This window comes from Papio anubis, chromosome 2, assembly GCF_008728515.1.
Source record: "Papio anubis isolate 15944 chromosome 2, Panubis1.0, whole genome shotgun sequence".
Lineage (NCBI taxonomy): Eukaryota > Metazoa > Chordata > Mammalia > Primates > Cercopithecidae > Papio > Papio anubis.
In genome coordinates this window covers 836,494-857,284 of record NC_044977.1, presented here as the reverse complement: position 1 = coordinate 857,284, position 20,791 = coordinate 836,494, and the positions used below count along the sequence as shown (strand labels likewise).

The following is a 20,791-nucleotide window of genomic DNA, read 5'->3' as shown; positions in this document are numbered from 1 at the left end:
CTTCACTCAATATAATTTCCGGAATATTCATTCAAGTTATTGCATCTATCAATAATCTGTTCCTTTTTATGGCTTAATAGTATTTCCCAGTAGGTATGGACAGCCGTTGTTCCATCATTCACCCACTGGGAAACATCAAAGCTGTTTCTAGTTTGGGGTTATTATGAAAAAAGCTGTAAATATTCATGTGCAAGTTATTGTAAAAATATAACAAAAGTGTTTAAAGCACTCTGTCAAGTTGGTAGTGATGTTATCTATACTGTCATATCAGTGCGATAAAAATATTTATACTAAAACTTATATCAAATCATCTTAGTCCAACAATTGATGCTTTTTATCTTTCTGAGATTAAAAAATGTGGTACATATATACCATAGAATACTATGAAGTCATAATAAAGAACAAGCTCATGTCCTTAGCAGGGACATGGATGGAGATGGAGTCCATAATCCTCAACAAACTAATGCAGGAAGTGAAAACCAAATACCACACATTCTCACTTATAAGTGGGAGCTAAATGATGAAAACACATGAACACAAGGAAGGGAACAACAGACACTGGGGCCTACTTAAGCGGGGAGGGTGGGAGGAGGGAGGGATCAGAAAATGTAGCATTTTTACATTCTCAACCGCAATATGTGTGTGATTCAGTTTCTCTATGTCCACAAGAACATTTAGCGTTATCTGTTTTTTATTTTAGCTGTTATGATAGGTGTGTAGTGATACCTCATTGTGGTTACTTATTTTTCATTTATGTATCCTCTTCCATGAAATGTCTGCTCATACTTTTTGCCCATTTTTTGTTTTTTAGTTTGTTTTACTATTGAGTTTTAAGAGTTTTTTTTTTTTGTATACCATCAATATTAGTCCTTTGTCAGATATGTGTTTGCAAATATTTTCTCTCAACCTTTGGCTTTTCTTTTCTCCTCTTCACATGGTTTTTACAGAATAAAAGTTTAAATTTTGATGTGGTCCATTTATTAATGTTTTCTTTTATGAATTGTTCTTTTTGTTTCAATTTTAAAGAACTCTTTGCCTAATGCCAGATTATTAAAATTTATTTTTTCCTAAAAATTTAATAGTTTTACAGTTTTCATTTAAATTCTTACCCATTTGACATTTGACTCACTGTTTATAAAAGATAGAGTTTTATGTTGGATTTATTTTTTAAAAATTTTACTGTGGATGTCCAATTACTTCAGCATCAATTGTTGGGCTAAGATGATTTGATATAAGTTTTAGTATAAATATTTTTATCTCACTGATATGACAGTATAGATAACATCACTACCAAGTTGACAGAGTGCTTTAAACACTTGTATATTTTTGTTTAGAACAATTATTTTTTAAATGACATGTCTATCAAGTCATAAACAGAGATTTGCTGTTATACAGTATTTGGCATTATAATGATAGCTGTTAAAATCTGTGTCTCCTATACCACCTTTAATGGGCCATCAGGGTGAATGGGTTGGCAGATTGTATCTCTTTTATGAAAGTAGAGCGCTCAATCCAGGAGGACTAAGAGACACCAAAACTCTGCAATTAAAGGCAGAATGTGATATTCTGACTACCTGCTGTTGATGGCCTAATACTTCAGTCAAGTGCCAATGGGAGTGAGGCAAAAATTTGTTTTGAAGGCCATCTGTGTTTTCTTAGCTTGTGATTGTCACCTACCTTTAACAAATGAGGGAACTAGGGCTCAGAGGATTCAGATTCATCCCACACTTCTCTAGCTCGTAAATGTCAGAGAGGGTTCTATCTGCTGCCGGTCTTCCGTTCTTTTCACTGCTCAAAGCACGTCTCACTGGATTCTCAAGTGTCTTTCCTAATTTCTACATGTGCTGCTCTTCATAGTCTATATTATTTAACATATTATCTCTCTTATCACTTATGGTGATACCGGTGCCATTGGTTGTATTGACACAATAATACTGTAAGCATTGTCCCATTTCAATATATGTTTCCCTGAGGTTATTGATCATGGGACACCCCATAAAGAAATTAAAACTCAATAATTCTTTTTTTTTTTTTTTTTTTGAGACGGAGTCTGGCTCTGTGGCCCAGGCTGGAGTGAGCGGCGCCATCTTGGCTCCCTGCAAGCTCCGCCCCCCGGGTTCCCGCCATTCTCCTGCCTCAGCCTTGGGACCACAGGCGCCGCCACCACGCCCGGTTCATTTTTGTATTTTTTGTAGAGACGGGGTTTCACCGTGTTAGCCAGGACGGTCTCCATCTCCTGACCTCGTGATCCGCCCGCCTCGGCCTCCCAAAGTGCTGGGATTACAGGAGTGAGCCACCGCGCCTGGCCAAAACTCAACACTTCTGAAAGACAGCAATTCAAAATAAATGCAAGAAGCTTTTTGGTACTTATTCTCAGGTTTATAGTTGCCTTCTCTCTATGAACACTCCTTACAACAGGGCTTTCTTTTTTTTAAATCTTGAAATGATGTGTTTTTATTCCCAAAACCCTTTCAAGAAATAAACATCCATTGCCGGATCTTATGTTTTCACTCTGAAGGCAAGCTTTGTGTATGTTCCATCACGAGCCAGAATGTTAATAATTACAGAACACAGTGCCTGTGTGGTTTGATGTATTAAATATTCAGAGATAAATAGATTATGTGGCTCAGGGGTGTTTGAAGACGTGATTGGTACTGACTGACCGAATTTCAAGTGGATTGTCCAAACTCGGAGGATGTGGTTTACAAAACTATCTGTGTGCTGTGTTTCTTTGGGTTCTTTTATGCTAATAACGTCCCAGACCTGCAAAATCATTCTACTTTGATTCCTGTTTGGAATTCTTATGTTCATAAGAAGGCAGAAAAAATTTTTCAGGGAACCATACTTCAGTGGCCTTGGCCTTTCTGTGCACTACATGAATTTGATTTCACTTAATATGCATATCATTCATATATAATCTGTAATTTTTTACAGATCATGTTCATGCTTTATTCATTTGGGGGAACTTTTATTAACAAAATATAATTTTATGCTTTTTTTTGCATGTTGTCCTTGAACAGTCTGTTTTTTTATCATTCTTAGTGTCACACAAGTATGAATGTAAATCTAGAAATGGAATCTATCATTTTATAAATCACAAAACTCAAATATTTTTTTGTGAAAATGTTATACTTACACAAAATAACATGTAATAAAATACATAATATATAATTTCTATTTTATATGCATACATCACATTCTAAATGCTTTCCTAGTTTTTATTGTCCCCCAGAATGTGTTCTATGTGTGTATATATATATATTTATAGAAATATATTTACTGACTTTCCCCACATAAGCTGCATTCTGTCTTAGTCTGTTTGGGTTGCTATAACAGAATACCACAGATATTATGACTTAAACAACAAAAATTCGTGAGTTCTAGAAGCTGGGTATTCCAAGATCAATGTGCCCATAAATCCAGTATCTGGTATGGACACTCTTTCTTGTTTGCAAAAGGGCTGTTTTCTCATTGTATCCTCATTTTTCTCCAGTCTCATCTTATCAGGGCACTAATCTCATTCATGAAGGCTCCACCCCCATGACTTAATTACCTCCCAAGGCTCCACATCCAAATACCGTAATAATGGGGATTTGGGGCTTCAATACATTAGTTTTGCAGGGAACAAATTTAGTCCACAGCTTTATTATTGCCAGTATTCTGTATTATTTTTCCATTGAAAAATAGGTTGGTCACTTTTTAGCTGTAATGCCACACAAATAACTCAGTTCTCTGGTTTTTCGGTTGTAAAAGCAAGTTTACAATATTGACCTCAAAGTAAATTTGGGAAAATCATTTATTTGGCAATTAAATAAAATACATTTATGCACTCACTTATTTAGCTCCAACTCTATACCAAACACCATTCTTCCTTCATGGAATTTACATTCTAATGGAGGCATGTTAGAAAAAAATCACCCAAATAGACAAAGTAACAAAAATAAAAGTAAGGAAATAGAAAGTGAACAGGGGAATGATGGATAATAGTATTTTGGATAAGGATCTTTAGGAATTATATTAAATATGAGAGTAATTCCAATGCAGTTTATAGAGACTTAAGAACAGGGCCAAGCACCTATTTGTTACTTCATCAGTATTAGTTTCTTCCCTTCTTTCTTCTTTCTTTTTCCTTTTGATAACCCAGACGATGATAACTTAAATCTAAATGATGTGTTGTAATTGCACCACCAGTCCTAAAGCATTTGCTGTGATTTGTCTCAAATTCATATTTTTATGAGACTGAAAACAAAGCATGAGGTTAGGTTAGGAATAGAGAGAAACCAAATTTTGATCTGATCCTGCTCTCAACTAGCTCTGCAACTTTAGAAAACAGCCTCTTATTATATTGGCTCATTCTTCCCAGAAACCAGAACTCAATGTTCTCATGTATATTGCAATGGATGTTAGATATTCCAGCTACTCTAAACTTAAAGGATTTAATAAAATTAAACTATTCAACTGCTTTACTGTAAGACTTCTGATAAAATGTTTACAACATACTTTCTTTTATGATAATATGTTACTTTACAACAATATTTATATTATTCCAGCTCTTTCCATGCTTTTCTTTCCAAATAATTATGTTTTTAATGAAAGATGAAGAAGTTTCATCACTGAGATCTATTTCTCTTATTTTATACATTTAAAAAATTATAATAGCTGCCGCTATATACCTGCTTCCTAATATAAAGTATCTAGTAAAATATCTTCAAAAATATAAAAAATAAACATGAAGCTGCTATAAATACAAGAACAATTAAAGAAGAGAGGAACTCAACTCTGCTTTGAAGTTCCTAATTCATGTTTACTTCTCTAAACATTATCTACATTTTTACTAGTGTTTCTGAAAAAATAGCAGATGATAAAGTACATTCATTCATCAAAATATCTAAATAAGTGTTTTAATTCTGAAAAATCATGATGAAAACACTTAATTTCTGAAAACCATTAATAAGCTAGTGTGTTGATCATTAGCTCTTGCCATACTAATTTGCATGCTCTGCTCATTCATTTTAAAGTGATTAACCGTACATTCAGTTATCTGATCAGATTATTTAGTATGTAAGAATCATCTTCCAATTTCTTGCAGATGCCATCAAGTTTCTGGCAGCTTAAATGCAGCTATTTCAGAAGTGCTCTCAGATCTGAACTGATGGTCTCATTTTTTAGGTATGCTTGGAATATTTCTACATCTTTCTCCAGGTCATTAGCCAATCTTGATGATCTAGCAGTAATTAAACCCAACAACTCTAGAAAGAAAGCTGGGATTAGAGTGTTCTTAATGTCACACACACAAAATAAAGGATATTGTTCACTTTGGTGATGAGCTGCTGGAAAACAGCCACAGTTCTATCTGCTAGCAATTTAGGAACTGTATTATTCATGTGTGTATTCAGCATGATGCACGGTGAGTGGTACATGGTAGTTTCACAATAAAAATATGTTGAAATATGGTCAGCTGCTTTGTTAGTTTAGTTTATTACTTACAATTATTTGTGATTATGATGTATCTGTAAGCTAGGCTTTTTCAAACAGTGCCTGGTCTGTGTTTGTTACTGCATTTACAGTGCTAGCCATAATGACTATCATAAGGCAGTATTGAATAAATATTTATTGAGGGAATTAGTAAGAATGTCAACATCTTTTTTTGTCTTGGCTAAGGACCATGAAGATAATACGATCTCAGCCCTAGACCCACAAGAATGAGTTCTGGAAATTACCTGCATGATTTTGGAAGTGAATTCTTCCCCAGAGTATTCAGAATAAATGTCTGATGGTTTGAACACTCCGAGTAGAAACTTGGAATAGAAAGTCCCATAAATTTACACTAGGACTTCTGGCCTACATAGTTGTGAGATTCTAATTGGGTGCTATTTTCAGCCACTAATTTGGTAGTAATTTGTTACCCAGTGACAAGAAACTAATATAGAAGGTTTGCATGGCTGGAGGAATATACGTTGGTATTTTGATAACATATTTGATGTAATGTTCATCTTGATAGCTCAGAGTTATTATCTGAGAATTACATTTGGTCTCTAAAATCATGTTAAGACTGCCTTTAACAAATCTTCAGTATGAACAGCATAGCAAATATGTATGAATGAAATACTTTAATTTATTTTGACATTGTTTTTGAGCATCTGTCTAGGTTAGTTTGTTGGCAAGAGCAGGTCTTGGTTAGATCAAAGTTGCTTTCTTTAGAAATGTGCTCTCTTGAGCCCCAGGGGAACTGGGTAAAAAGTATAAATTATCTCTGCAGGGAAAACAACCCCAAACTGGTACATGTAAAATCACATTCAAGTCTGAAGGACGTATTTGCTCTTCCATCTTGCAAAGCACATTTTAATTTAATCTAGGAGAAGTAACAATAGGAAAGTTATTTAAAGTACACAGGTACTTTCACAGTTTTAGCTCAGCTTTTTTTTTTTTTACAGAAATTTTCTCATTTAGTTTGAAAATAGTTTCTAAAAATGTGACATCTTTCCGTAAAAAGTATTTACACATTTCCTAAGCTCTTAACTTATTACTGTTATTCTCCATGTATAAATGAAAAATAGCCCCAATATCACAGTGAACCAAGCTCTGTGTAGCAGGATTTGAATAGCTAAATCCTCATATTACATGGCCTGGCATTTTGATTAATGTCATGAATTCCAAAACAGTTTCAATTTCCAGAGCACTTTCACACAGAGAGCCCCAATGTGTATCACTAAAACAGTAAAAATAAAATTAAAAGAAAAATCACATTGAAATATACAGTTCATAAACATTTTTCTGCAATGTTTAGTCAGAGAAAATGTCCCCAATTATTTTACGTGGTGTATGCTGACAAAATGCACAATGATTTGCTTCTTATTTCTGAAATAAATAAATTCATAGCTTGGTTCTCAAAGAAAATAAAGACAAAATACAAGGTTTACTATTGGCGGGAGTTTGTAACCTGAGTTTATAACACCTGAGGATTTTGAAGGTAGAATTCAGGAGGTTTGCATTACTGAACAGGGAAAATATTTATCTTTATTTTCACTAACTTCTATAAAAATAGGCAACAAACTACAGAAATATTAGAAGTATCTATGGCTTAGACATCACTGATCTTTTTTAATACAGTCTACATTTAAACAATGCGTATTTGAACCACATAGGCCGGTGTATGCTTGGATTTTCACCTGCCTCTGTTGAGACAGCAAGACCAATCCCTCCTTTTCTCCTCCTCCTCAGCCTACTCAAGGGAGGATGAAGTCCTTTATGATGATCCACCTCCCCTTAATGAATAGTAAATATATTTTCTCTTTCTTATGATTTTCTTAATAACAATTTCTTTTCTCTAGCTTACCTTATTGTAAGAATCCAATATATAACACATATACCATACAAAATCTGTGCTAATTCACTGTTTATATTATCAGTCAGACTTCCAGTCATCAGTAGGCTATTAGTAGTTAAGTTTTGGGGGAGTCAAAAGTCATACATGGATTTTTTAACTACACAGAAGTGGGGAGTAGGCAACCCCAAACCCCGTGTTACTTAAAGATTGACTATATATTAAAATTTTTGCATATATGTGACATATCATTTATCATTATCATTTTGAAATTTTGTTAGTTATTCAGCCACCACTGCAGTTGATAACAAAATGCAGGTGCATAATAGCACATACTTAAGCACTTAGTAATAATTTAATAAGCTATATTTAAGTATAATTTGTGCCTGAAGATGATTTATTTTACGTATTTAAAAATATTGTTTTGAGAAAGTGTCAATAAGCTACACAAAACTTCTGAAGTAGTGAATGACCAACATAAATATATATATATATATATACACTCCTTATTCTATGGGTTTTTTCCTTAGATTATTATCTAAAAACTAATCTTGTATTTGTGATCTTTCTGAAAATGTCTTGAGACGATTCTTACAAACAACACCAAAAATGTATATCCCTTGGGTATATAACATGCTACAAACTTCTACCTTCAAAAGTTGAGGTTCTTTTCTAAATCAACTCAAACATTTTACTCTGTCAGTCACTTGATGTGTTGCTGTCTAAAATGTAGATTGATGGTTGACAGCATTGATGTCATAAATTATGCATGCCAATTTCATGAACACAATTAAACTGAGGCAGTATGGGTAATTTAAATAATTATACATATAAATAGTATTATTAGTCTTGTCAAAATCTGCACCTATACTAGATGTCAGCATTTAATATCAACAAAGAGTGTTAAGGATTCAGGATTTTGCATCAGTATGGTTGGGAGGCAGAGTTAAATTACTTGTTAAAATAATATTAGCATACATTTGTCTGACAACTTTGTTTTTGACTTTTATCTAAAGTTTGAGTAAAAATAAACTCTTTAAAATTTTGGTTATTTCTATTAAGCTTAGTGGCAAAAACTGGCTAAAAGTTGCCATATATATAATACGTGAGAGTCTATTACATATACTTTTATTTAGTTCTTTTAAATATCCATAGTATTTTAGAACACATAAGTGTATAATATTAGTTTAAGCCTACATATTTTTTCATTATCCAGAACATACATTTGATTGTTACTCTCCTGAGATCCTGCTGTCTGCCTAAAGGTGGAGGATCAGAAATTCTTTAGCCAAATTAAATTTAGTTTTAAATATATCATAACTACATTTTTAAAGCAACTTGTAGATGTGGGTTGTCATTGTGATTGGTATTAAATCATGTGATTCAGTTTTTGCACTACAGTTCTGGGTGGTCAGGTTTTGCTGGTTGGCTTTTGGATTTAACATAGATTTGGATTTAATATTGAAGAGCATCACATGAATACAATATTTTTGAAGATTATTGTAACTAAACAGTTGAGAAAAAAATGGCTCAAAAATTAGGTAACATTGAAGTATAGCCCTAAATACCTAGCTAAATGATGAAAGCTTTCATTTTAATATCAGGCTCTTTTCGTATCTGAGGAGTGTTTAGAGAACATTGTTTATAATAGATTGCTATGTGTGTCTCTACTTGTGCACCACAATGCTCCAAAGTATTTAGAACAAGTGTCTATTTCTTATATTTTTCACTTTTTCAGCTTCATATAGGCATAATTGACCAGATAAACTTTGTATATATTGAAAGTATACAGAGCGATGTCTTGATATACATATATATTGTGAAAGATTTCCAGAGATAAATTACTTAACATGTCCGTCACCTCACATAGTTACCTTTCTTTTGTGTTGAGACTACCTAAGATCCACTGTCTTACCAAATTTCAAGTGTGCAATACATTATTAGTGTTTACAAGGTGTTCAAATCAAGATTTCCAAACTAGTCTTGAACTACCTGTTCACAAGAGAGTATGTTACTGTTTTGAGAATATTTATTTCCCTAAACATTAGAAACTGTGTTCGGGTAACTTGAAACTCCAAAGTCTGTCAGTTTCATTCGGTTTATGCTGATATATTTGAAACTAAATGATCACAAAGACAATAATTAGCTTTTATATTCTAAGATACTATATATTCACTTGGATAAAATAAAATTGGCTTTCAAATTAGGTGACATTAAACATATGCTATTAGCAATTTTAGGCAATTAAATTAATACTTACAAAATGTCAAAGAATATCTTCAACTTAAAAGTAAGTTATATATCTCACTTTATACAGGCACTTGATGTGATATGTATCTATCACGTTAAATGCCTCTACATAAGACATGTTTATATTAAATAACACTATTTGTAACATTTTCCAATATATACTTCTTAAGGAATATCATCAGAATAATCCAGATTAAGCAATTTCTTGTTAAATATTATATTCTTTTTGAAATGCTTTTCAACAGAGATGCTGTATACATATTTTAAATTTTTAAGTAAATATATAATCAGCTATGAAAATTATTATTGCTTAATCCATCCTCTAGAAGTCTTTAACAAGTATACTAATGTGAACATTAAAATTCTGAATCACACTGAACAAGCTAGAGGGCTATTTTAAATGCAGAAACAAATCCATTCAGTGGGAATTTAATAGATTCTTCTCTTCATCCTGTCTTTGAATTACGTCCATCAGGGATTTTCTGCCAGGTTGGTAATGATAACAATACATGACACAGTCACATACTGCTATAAACTCATCCACAGTGAAGTTTCCAAATGAGTGACATAAATTGAAAGTTAATAGGATCTTGAGAAGAGAAAGACAATGTAATCTGGATATGAGTTTGATCTTCCAGATGGGTGATCTTTAAAGGATGAAAAGTCTTCTTTACCCCATATTCATGCACGATTTTAAAAACACTCACCCTGTTAATTTTATAAATATAACATACAATAAATAATCATTCCAACAACTCTGTGAAGTAAATAAAGTCAGTTATCTCCATTCAGTAACTAAGCTGGCTAAAAAATGAATTAGGTGGAATTGCCCAGGAGAAGTGGGTAGAGAAGGGATGATCATACACAGAGCACAGAGTGTGTGCCCTACAGTCTGTCCACCACACATTGGCTGAAGAAAGAAAGGGAGAATGAGTAAAGACAGTGTAAAATAAAGACTGTGTTTTAAAGGTGTGACTTAGAGAAAAATATTTCTGATGTAGAAAGAACTCATTCAGGTTTTTTTTTTTTTTTAATTTATTTATTATTATTATACTTTAAGTTGTAGGGTACATGTGCATAACGTGCAGGTTTGTTACATATGTATACTTGTGCCATGTTGGTCTGCTGCACCCATCAACTCGTCATTTACATCAGGTATAACTCCCAATGCAATCCCTCCCCCCTCCCCCCTCCCCATGATAGGCCCCGGTGTGTGATGTTCCCCTTCCTGAGTCCAAGTGATCTCATTGTTCAGTTCCCACCTATGAGTGAGAACATGCGGTGTTTGGTTTTCTGTTCTTGTGATAGTTTGCTAAGAATGATGGTTTCCAGCTGCATCCATGTCCCTACAAAGGACGCAAACTCATCCTTTTTATGGCTGCATAGTATTCCATGGTGTATATGTGCCACATTTTCTTAATCCAATCTGTCACTGATGGACATTTGGGTTGATTCCAAGTCTTTGCTATTGTGAATAGTGCTGCAATAAACATACGTGTGCATGTGTCTTTATAGCAGCATAATTTATAATCCTTTGGGTATATCCCCAGTAATGGGATGGCTGGGTCATATGGTACATCTAGTTCTAGATCCTTGAGGAATCGCCATACTGTTTTCCATAATGGTTGAACTAGTTTACAATCCCACCAACAGTGTAAAAGTGTTCCTATTTCTCCACATCCTCTCCAGCACCTGTTGTTTCCTGACTTTTTAATGATCGCCATTCTAACTGGTGTGAGATGGTATCTCATTGTGGTTTTGATTTGCATTTCTCTGATGGCCAGTGATGATGAGCATTTTTTCATGTGTTTGTTGGCTGTATGAATGTCTTCTTTTGAGAAATGTCTGTTCATATCCTTTGCCCACTTTTTGATGGGGTTGTTTGTTTTTTTCTTGTAAATTTGTTTGAGTTCTTTGTAGGTTCTGGATATTAGCCCTTTGTCAGATGAGTAGATTGCAAAAATGTTCTCCCATTCTGTAGGTTGCCTGTTCACTCTGATGGTAGTTTCTTTTGCTGTGCAGAAGCTCTTTAGTTTAATGAGATCCCATTTGTCAATTTTAGCTTTTGCTGCCGTTGCTTTTGGTGTTTTAGACATGAAGTCTTTGCCCATGCCTATGTCCTGAATGGTACTACCTAGGTTTTCCTCTAGGATTTTTATGGTGTTAGGTCTAACATTTAAGTCTCTAATCCATCTTGAATTAATTTTCGTATAAGGAGTAAGGAAAGGATCCAGTTTCAGCTTTCTACTGATGGCTAGCCAATTTTCCCAGCACCATTTATTAAATAGGGAATCCTTTCCCCATTTCTTGTTTTTCTCAGGTTTGTCATTCAGGTTTTTAAAAAGTTAATTCATTTATTCATTTGGGCACTAATATAGTTTGGCTGTGTCCCCACCCAAATCTCATATCTTGAATTGTGGTTCCCATAATCCCCACGTGTTGTGGGAGGGACCAGGTGGAGAGAATTGAATCCTGGGGGTGGTTTCCCTCCTTCTGTTCTGGTGATAGTGAGTTAGTTCTCAGGAGTCTGATGGTTTTATAAGGGACTTCCCCCTTCACTGGGCACTCATTCTTCTCCATCCTGCTGCCATGTGAGGAAGGTGCATTTGCTTCCCCCTCCCCCACAATTGTAAGTTTCCTGAGGCCTTCCCTCCCCCGTGGAACTGTGAGCCAATTAAGCCTCTTTTCTTTATAAACTACCTAGTCTTAGGCAGTTCTTTATAGGAGCATGGGAACGGACTAATACAGGTACCTACCACGTGGGAGCACAGGTATTATTGATACACCAGTAAATAGGAAAGGAAAAGGAAAAGCCCCTAATCTCATGAAGATCACATTAAGTGGAGAAAAAGCAATAAAAGCATAAAGAAATAAAGAATATGGTTTCACATAGTTATTTTGAAATGGGTGTTAGGGCTCAAGGAAAGCCATTTTAGAAAGGCAATGGGCATAATAACAAGAAAAGCGGATAGAAGTCTATCTACCACCCTTCCTTGTTTGGTGGCACATGAAGGAGCAATTGTATCATGTATCTGGGCTCAACAATTTAAAAAGAAGCATATTTCTAGCTCTACAAAGGTATAAAGCAAACTCAAAGACTTTTGAAGTCACAAGGTGAGGTTTGTCAATTTGCATGTTCCCTGACCATCTGAGCATCAGCTTCTGAGTTGATTTTCCTGGCTGCTCTCTCGAGACACTATCAGTGTGGCAAAGTCACTACAACCTGGGATCATGTCTTTGCATCTGTGAACGGTACTCCTTTTTAAATTAGTGTACTTTAGCTTAAAGTAAAACCTCATAGTCCATGACAAGTACTTGCAATTTTTCTTTCAATCCAACACCCAAGAGGAAATAATAACTCACATGATCTAATACTGTGCTGTCCAATATAGTAGCTACTAGCCACATGTCATCACGGGGCACTTGAATTGAGGAATGGCAGATTAAGAAGTGCTATAAGTGTGAAATTCATATCATAATTTGAAAACTTTCAAAATACTAAGTTAAGTAAATTATTTTATTAATTTTTTTGAACTCATTTTAAATATGGCTACAAAACTATTTCAGGTTATATATGTATCTTACATTACATTTCTATTGGATGACACTGGTCTAGATAGAAGACACTTAAAGACTGAGAACTAGAACTAATTTCTGAAAACCACCCACAAATGTATGGATCTAATTCTTGAAAGATAATTCCAGCATGAGGTGTCATATCTGTTTAAATATTGAAGCACTTGAAAATAGTCTTGTAAATTAAATGTCTAATTATGGCTAAAACACATCATCTGTAAAATACAACCTACATGAAAACTTCTCAATGACCATTTAAATGTACCTATTGCTATAAACATAGTTATGATTCTTCAGCTGTGCACTTTTGCAGCAGATGATTAATTTTAAATCTAAGCACCACCCTCATTTTGTTATTATCCTGAAAACTTTAAAAAAATACTGGTGTTGTGTAAAGACTGTTTTAAAGTGGCACTATGCTCCTTTCAATATACCTCTAATTCACTGCTGAATGTGTAAAATCCAAGTTTATCTATATTACATCCATATCCTGTTAAGGACACTAGGGGGAGCCTCAGAGAGTAACAAAATTTTGAGAAAATCATATGCCTCTGTTAACGGAGGACCACTTAATATAAGTATGCTTTTTCTCCATAATAATAATAATAATAAAAGAATTCTCCATTAGAGCCTCAAATTTATGATCAGATTGCTTTTGCGAATTTATTTTGTGAAATATACATGTATATAATGTACTGTATACTCATATACATACGGACATAGGCATTTTCCCAACTGATGACAAATTCTACCAAACACACTTGGAATAAAAATAAACTCATGTGGACATCACCACTAACAAATTACCCACGTGGTTTTTCCAAAGGTACCAACTAGTTGATTATTTTTAATCAGTCATATACCCGCTTGTCTTCCCTCTCCTTGTTAATAACAACATGTTTTGGTGAATTTTGTTAGGTATGAGAATTTTTAGTTGAATATCATGGATTATATCAGTTGTTCTCAAAATGTGGGTCCTAAATCAGCAGCATAGTCATCATTTGGGATCTTTCCAGAAATACAAATTCAACCCCACCCCAGACCTATTGCATCAGAACTCTGGGGTGAGACGCAGAAATTGGTGCTTTAACAACCACTCTAGGTGATTCTGTTTCTGGCTTAAGTTTGAGAACCACAGGATTAGAAGAAAACCTCACATTGTGATGAATTGTCTAGGAAAATTTTTAGTGAGCCAACATGAAATCAATATTTTTTAGGTTAATGTGGCACTGAAATCCACAATCAAAATTTACAAAATGCCTGAAGTATATAATTGTATTAATTTTTTTTTCAAAAAAGGGAATAAACACATCATAGTGAAATAAAGTCCCTTAACTTCCAGTTTTATGATTTTTTCATCATTACTCAGAGGAAAAATTGCCTAAATCCATGAAAAGAAAGACAGCAAGGCCAGTGATGCTCTCTGTGCTTGGAACCCTGCCTGGCACATAATAGGCACTATGTGATAGTTAGTGAGCGCTATTATTTTCATTATTGTTTTGTTGTTATTGTTTTCTTTGCTAGATGGCAGGTTCTGAAAGGGCTCTCACAAGGTGATGAATGAACTGCTGTTGAATGAGAAAAAGGCCTTATGATGAAGTATTTTTATTCATATGATACAACGTGAGGTATGTTCACCAGTGAATTTAACACAAGGCTTTGAGGATCGTGAGGATAAATACTGCAGGAAGAGAGCTTGGATTTCCCCTGAGGTGCCATGCAAGTGGTAGAGGAGAAAGTCGCTCCTACACACAGAGCACATTATTATCAAGGCCAGGTGGTCATACTATGTACCTATGTGTACGGCAGTGGTAACATTGGGAGTTATCTTGGTTTTCAAGGGCTGCCATAACAAAGTCCCACAGACTCGATGGCTGTGAGATATTTACTGTCTCCCAATTCCGGAGACTACAAGTTCCAGATCAAGATGTCAGCTGGGTTGGTCCCTTCTGAGGGCTGTGAGGGAAGGATCTTCTCCAAGCCTCCTTTTTTTTGGTTGGGGATAGCTGTGTTTTCCCCTTGTCTTTTCATATTTTCTTCCCTTTATGAGTGTTTCTATGCCCAAGGTTCCCACTTATATAAGGACACTAGTCATATTGGATCAGGGACCCAGCGTAATAACCTCATTTTAATGAAATTGACTCTGTAAAGATCCTGTCTACCAGTGAGGTCACATTCTGAAGTACTAGGAGTTGAGACTTCAATATATGATTTTGGAGGGAAGGGGAGAACAATTCAACTCATAACAGGATTGGCAGAAGATTTTTTGGCAAAATAGATTGCAGTGAGATTAAAAGGCATCTTATATGCAATGCTACATTGGTACTATTTCCTGCTCACAAAAGTGTATCCTCTGAAGATTTTATGGAAGGGGGTGATATGATGTGTTTTCTGGGAGTGACAGACAGTAAAGATTAGAGTGAGAGGAAGCCAGGGTAGGCAAAGGTTTGAGTAAACAGGTGCATCGAAAGGCTGCTGAAATGGAAGCAAGGAGGAGAGTTTGAAGAAGGTGGCCTTGGGAAATTCAAGAGCTATCCCAGATGAAGAAAAGGGTTCAGGTGGTTTTTACATAAAGAAGACAAAACAGAAAACCACTTAAAAATAACCCCTAAGATTTTAGCTGAATTCATAATTGGATTGTGATGATAATAGAGAAAAAGCATGACTCAGTCAAATATATCTGAAATTAGGTTTGGAATAGAATTCAGACCCACTGTTCAGTTGGAAATAAAGGCATATGGGTTATAGTAGATTTAGGGCTAAAGGCATTGATTTTGCACATAATAGGAATTGAAACCATGACAATAAATAAATATACTGGGTAGAAACTGACAGAAAGGTGGGGCAAATAGACTCAGTAGAAAATACTGAGGAAATCAACATTTGGGGAGCGGTTATTGAAGAGACAGTGAAGGGCAGAGAAAGTATTGAGAGGAAGGGAAACTGGCAAAGAATTGAGTTGCGGAAAAACCAAAAAGAGAGAGTCCAAGAAAATGAAGAGTTAACATGTTAAAATTCTGTGAGAAGTCAGGTAGTTTAACACCCAAGAAGGAGTCACTGTATTTGGTATTTAAATTCTAAGAACAGCAGTGCAGAATGTTCCAGAAAGCGTTTGCCTGAGTGTGTGTGAATGTGTCTATTTATGTCACATATCAGAGCTATGGGGAAGAATTTCATCTCAACATTTTTTTTTTTCTTCCTGTTCTACTGCAACTAAGCGCTGTTCTCATTTGCTAATTCATTTATTCCACCGAATATTTATTAAGCACCACTCATGAGTCAGACGCTGAGACAAACTCTGGAAACACATAGTTAAAACATTACAGCCTCTATCCTCAGGGGAGTCTCAAATCCATGTGATATTTACAACAGAGCACTGCATAAGGTATTCATGTTTTGCTTCCTGGCACTCTGGGGACCAAAACTCGGTTTTGGCCTGGAGCTTGGTTCCGTACTCCAGCAGGCAAGTCAGGTGTTTTTCTTTGTTTGTTTTTTCTTTTTTGCCTTTTTTTTTTTTTTGAAACACACCAAGGAAACATTTTATAGTAGTTGGTTGTGACTCTTTTTGACATTTTAGGAACTACTTGTTCTATGTAGCAAAAAAGTAATTAAAAATAGAGCTGTCATAATAGAGCAATGCACAGGCTACCAAATCTCACAATAGGTTCACATGTTAGGAAAAGTTTCTAGTCAACATTTTTGTTAGCTGAAGTGGCTTACTGAGATTCTGAACACACTGTCTCCCAGCTAATCCATCTACCACCATTGCTACTCCTTTAAATGTGACTCTAACCATAATGACCACAACCACTATGACTGCAAGCAGAAAACCATAAATATACAAATTGAAATATCTCACATATAACTTGAAAGGAATTGTCTTAAATTTATTTTTATACACTTAACTGAATCAAATGAACTCCAGTAAACTGTTCTGGTATGTTTGCTTTTCTTTAATTTTTCTATTTGTTTTAGATTTGTTTACACTTTATTTGAGGGAGAAAGATTTTTAAAATTTACTACAAGTAACATCATAATGCATGTGTACAGTTATGACTATTTCAATTAAAAAATACATTGCATGACAATTTTCTGTTTCACAAAGAGAAACAGCATTTTTGAAAAACTGAATTCTCCTGTGCAACCTAGTAGAGTTTTCTATTCCTGAATATACATCCTTTCATAAATATTACTAGCAGACTAAACATCTGGCATTTAAATGTCATTACTATAAATCAACCACAAAATCTGATGCCTGATTTGAAGGGTCAGTCTTATGGAGTAACTAAAGAATAATCATTTTTAAAGGAGATGAGCAGTTTTGGATTTATGATACCAATAATTTCTCTCTTTAAGGAACTCCAACTCACTTAATTTAATGTTAAGAATAAAATCAGACTAATTAGTTTTCAGGACAGGTCAATGGCATCACCATTTTCCTTTTCACTTTGGGCAGAAACCTAGGAGTCACTTTTGACCCTTTTCATGTCCCATCAATCACCAAGTTTTGTGTCTTCTTCACAGTGACTCAATTCAGTTCCACCAGCCTACTTCAGGCCATACTCATCTCATGCCTCAATTACTGTAAAAATTTTAATGTGACTTAGACACAAATTCATGATAAAATTAGAGACAAATGTCCTGATACATCTTGAAAATTATTGCAAATACCATGAAACTTTGTAAATTTAATCTATTTTAAACCAATCTTTTCTTTCTCCTCTTTCAGTTAATCTGATGAAGTGTCTATAATGACTTTGTATTGTGCATGAATTAAGATTCAACTCCTTAAATTTAAAACGATGAGTGAGTTGTATTTAGCCTGCCTGAACAGGATCTTTTCTTCTCCATTACCGCCTTGGCTCCCATGACTAATTTTTTGAGTCAGGATCTGCTCTGTCACTCAGACTAGAGTGCAGTGTCATGATCATAGCTCAGTGCAGCTTTGGCCTCCTGGGCTCAAGCAATCCTCCAACCTCAGTCTCCCGAGTAGCTGGGATCACAGGCATGTGCTACCACACCTAGCTGAATTTTTTACTATTTTTAGAGACAAAGTCTCGCCATGTTGCTCAGGGTGCTCGGGTAATTCCCTCCTTCATTCAGGCTACTTCTGTATTTCGCTCAACCTTCCTTCCTCTTTTTCTGAATATCCATTTTGCACGCCATAATGTGTGCTCCTTCTCCCCTTTGACTTTCCACCAAACCATTTCTTATACTCTTAAAAAATTAAAAGTATCCTGGGTAAGACAATCTGTGCTAAGCTCTACCTATCACAAGCTTTTACTTCACTTAAATACAAACTTATACTATACAAATCAGCACTCAAATCTGTATTTCCTTATATATGTTTGTTTTTGCTACCTTATGCATTTATATTATACTGTAAATTTCTGAGCCCCGTGAGGACCCGAGAGCAGTACTTCCAAACACAACATTGTCAAGTGCCTCATTTGTTATTTTTCTTATGAGCTACATGTTTTGAAAGCTTTATCTAATCAACCACAATCATCAGGCAAATGACTTCTTGGCTTTTGAACTACATCATCAGAACTACTGTTCTGCTGTTGATACTGTTCTAGTCTCAGAAAAGGATTCATGATGCTTTATCTATTGAACTTCCAGAAATATAAAACTAGCACAAGGTCTCCAATTTTTTTTATCTTTCAGAACTTTTAAGCATTTGTGGTTACTGCTATGGAAAAAAAGGTCACTTCTTATCATCTTTGTTATAGACAAGCAGTATCTATAAGCAGAAACACATTATCAAACAAATTGGTGGTACATTAATTCTTGTTTTTCAAACTGGACCTAGGTTTAAAACGTTGAACAACTCTTGGTATTTTAAAATAAAGGGCCTTTATTTTTCGGATAATGACATATTTACTCTTGGGGGTTAAAAGGGTGGCTGTTGGCCAATAGGAGGGAAAAATAATTTAATTTTCTCCCAAATTTTTTCTTACTGCTGAGGTCCTGAATATCATGTTTTTACAGCAGTGTCTTCACAAAGTAGAGTAAGATATTTAAAATGAATTACCTTAGCTAATGAAGCTTAGCCATTTGGTTAAATGGTATGATCACGTAGTAGGCCATAAGATCAAGTGGCAAAAATCAACGGAGAACTGAAGATACCGTCAGACCAAGAAAAAAAAACAACCAGGAGTTGGGGTTAGCGATTGGGGGAGAGAATCTAAGAAAGAGGAACCGGGCTCTAGCAAATAAAAAATTAATCAAATTAACAATATAATAATGAATAATGACTTTGATAAGAAAACTCAAATAAACATATACTCAATGCTCAAAAACCAAACTCAAATACAACAAAAATGATATAACAGCCCCCAAGAGAAGTTTCCTACTAATATCCTAAATCGGGAGCAGAGTACAGGCAGAAATGAGTGGATACTCAAGCCACCAGCTGCTCTGTTACTCTCTTCCTTGTGTTGGGGACCTCTTTAGGTGGCCTCGAGCAAAGAGTGTGAGGATGACAGCTAAATCAAAGTACTTGCTGCCAGGGGACAGGCTGTATCTGAAAAGGGGAATCAGGTTGGTATTTGAATGTCGACTGACATGTTTAGGCCATAAATAATTTCATCTTCATACTGGCTATTAAGGCAGGTGGTATTTTCTATCTGAGAGAACAGACTCAAAGTTTTTTGTTTTTTCTTTCTTTTTTTCTTTTTTCTTTTTTTTTTAACTCAACCAAAGTCATACCTTTTTTGAAAGGGGCAATAAAAACTCATGCCCTATTTTGTCAGCTTCCAAATTTAATGCATATGGCTCCAGCTGACCTCCATCTGGTCTTAACAGGTCAACACATTACACATGAAATTTCCCCTCAAACATATGAACCAAGAGATTAAGTTAAGATTTTTGAAATAATTAAGATAAAATCTCACTCTTTCTCAGGTAATATTTGCAGTATAGCATAGTTGATATGTGGTTTTTTTTTTTTTTTTCCCTGTAGAATTAGTTGTGGAAGTTTCCTTCAATCATTTACTCATTTCCTTGATAAATATTTATTGAACCAGTAGCATTACAGATTTAGTACATAATATTCTGTGACTTCATGGTACTTACAGTTTAAGAAGAGAAAGAATAAATAAAAAATAAAAGCATAAATAAACATAGCTCCAACTGTAAAATAAATCATAAGGTGCAAAAAAAAAAATAGAATGAATTCAAAAAGTGTACTAGAAATACACGAATCTGACTCGGGACAGAAAATTCTGTAGTAAAGATGCTATCTTTTATTTATTACGGTTCCAGCAAGAAGCCAATGAAAGGATTTTGCACAGGATGGTAATATGATCCAATTTCTATTTTTAAAAGATGGCTGTTTGTGGAGGAAGGATCAGAGGGAGTTAGTAGCAGAATATAAAAGAGAATATAGGGAGCAAAGTTAGTGGTCCAGGAAGAAATCCAAAATGATCGAAGTAAGATGGGAAGAATAGTGCTAGAGAGACTTGGTATGATTTTTCAAGAGATGTATTATAGAGAAAATCACCTGACTAGCATGGTGGATTTTGCATGGGCAAGAGTAGTAAAAGGGTGAAGTTGTTTTCAGCCGCTCTGTGTATGAAGTGGCCATTTCATAAAATGAAGAAGGCTGGAGAGATTGTAGGTTTGGGGGAAAGGATTACT

General features: G+C 34.9%; 1 protein-coding gene across 4 annotated transcripts in view; it reads right to left on the bottom strand.

Annotated features, from left to right (window-relative positions):
- Positions 1 to 20,791, bottom strand: part of ROBO2 (roundabout guidance receptor 2) — a 1,748,812-nt gene that overhangs the window by 1,056,359 nt on the left and 671,662 nt on the right. The gene's annotated exons all lie outside the window — the stretch shown is intronic.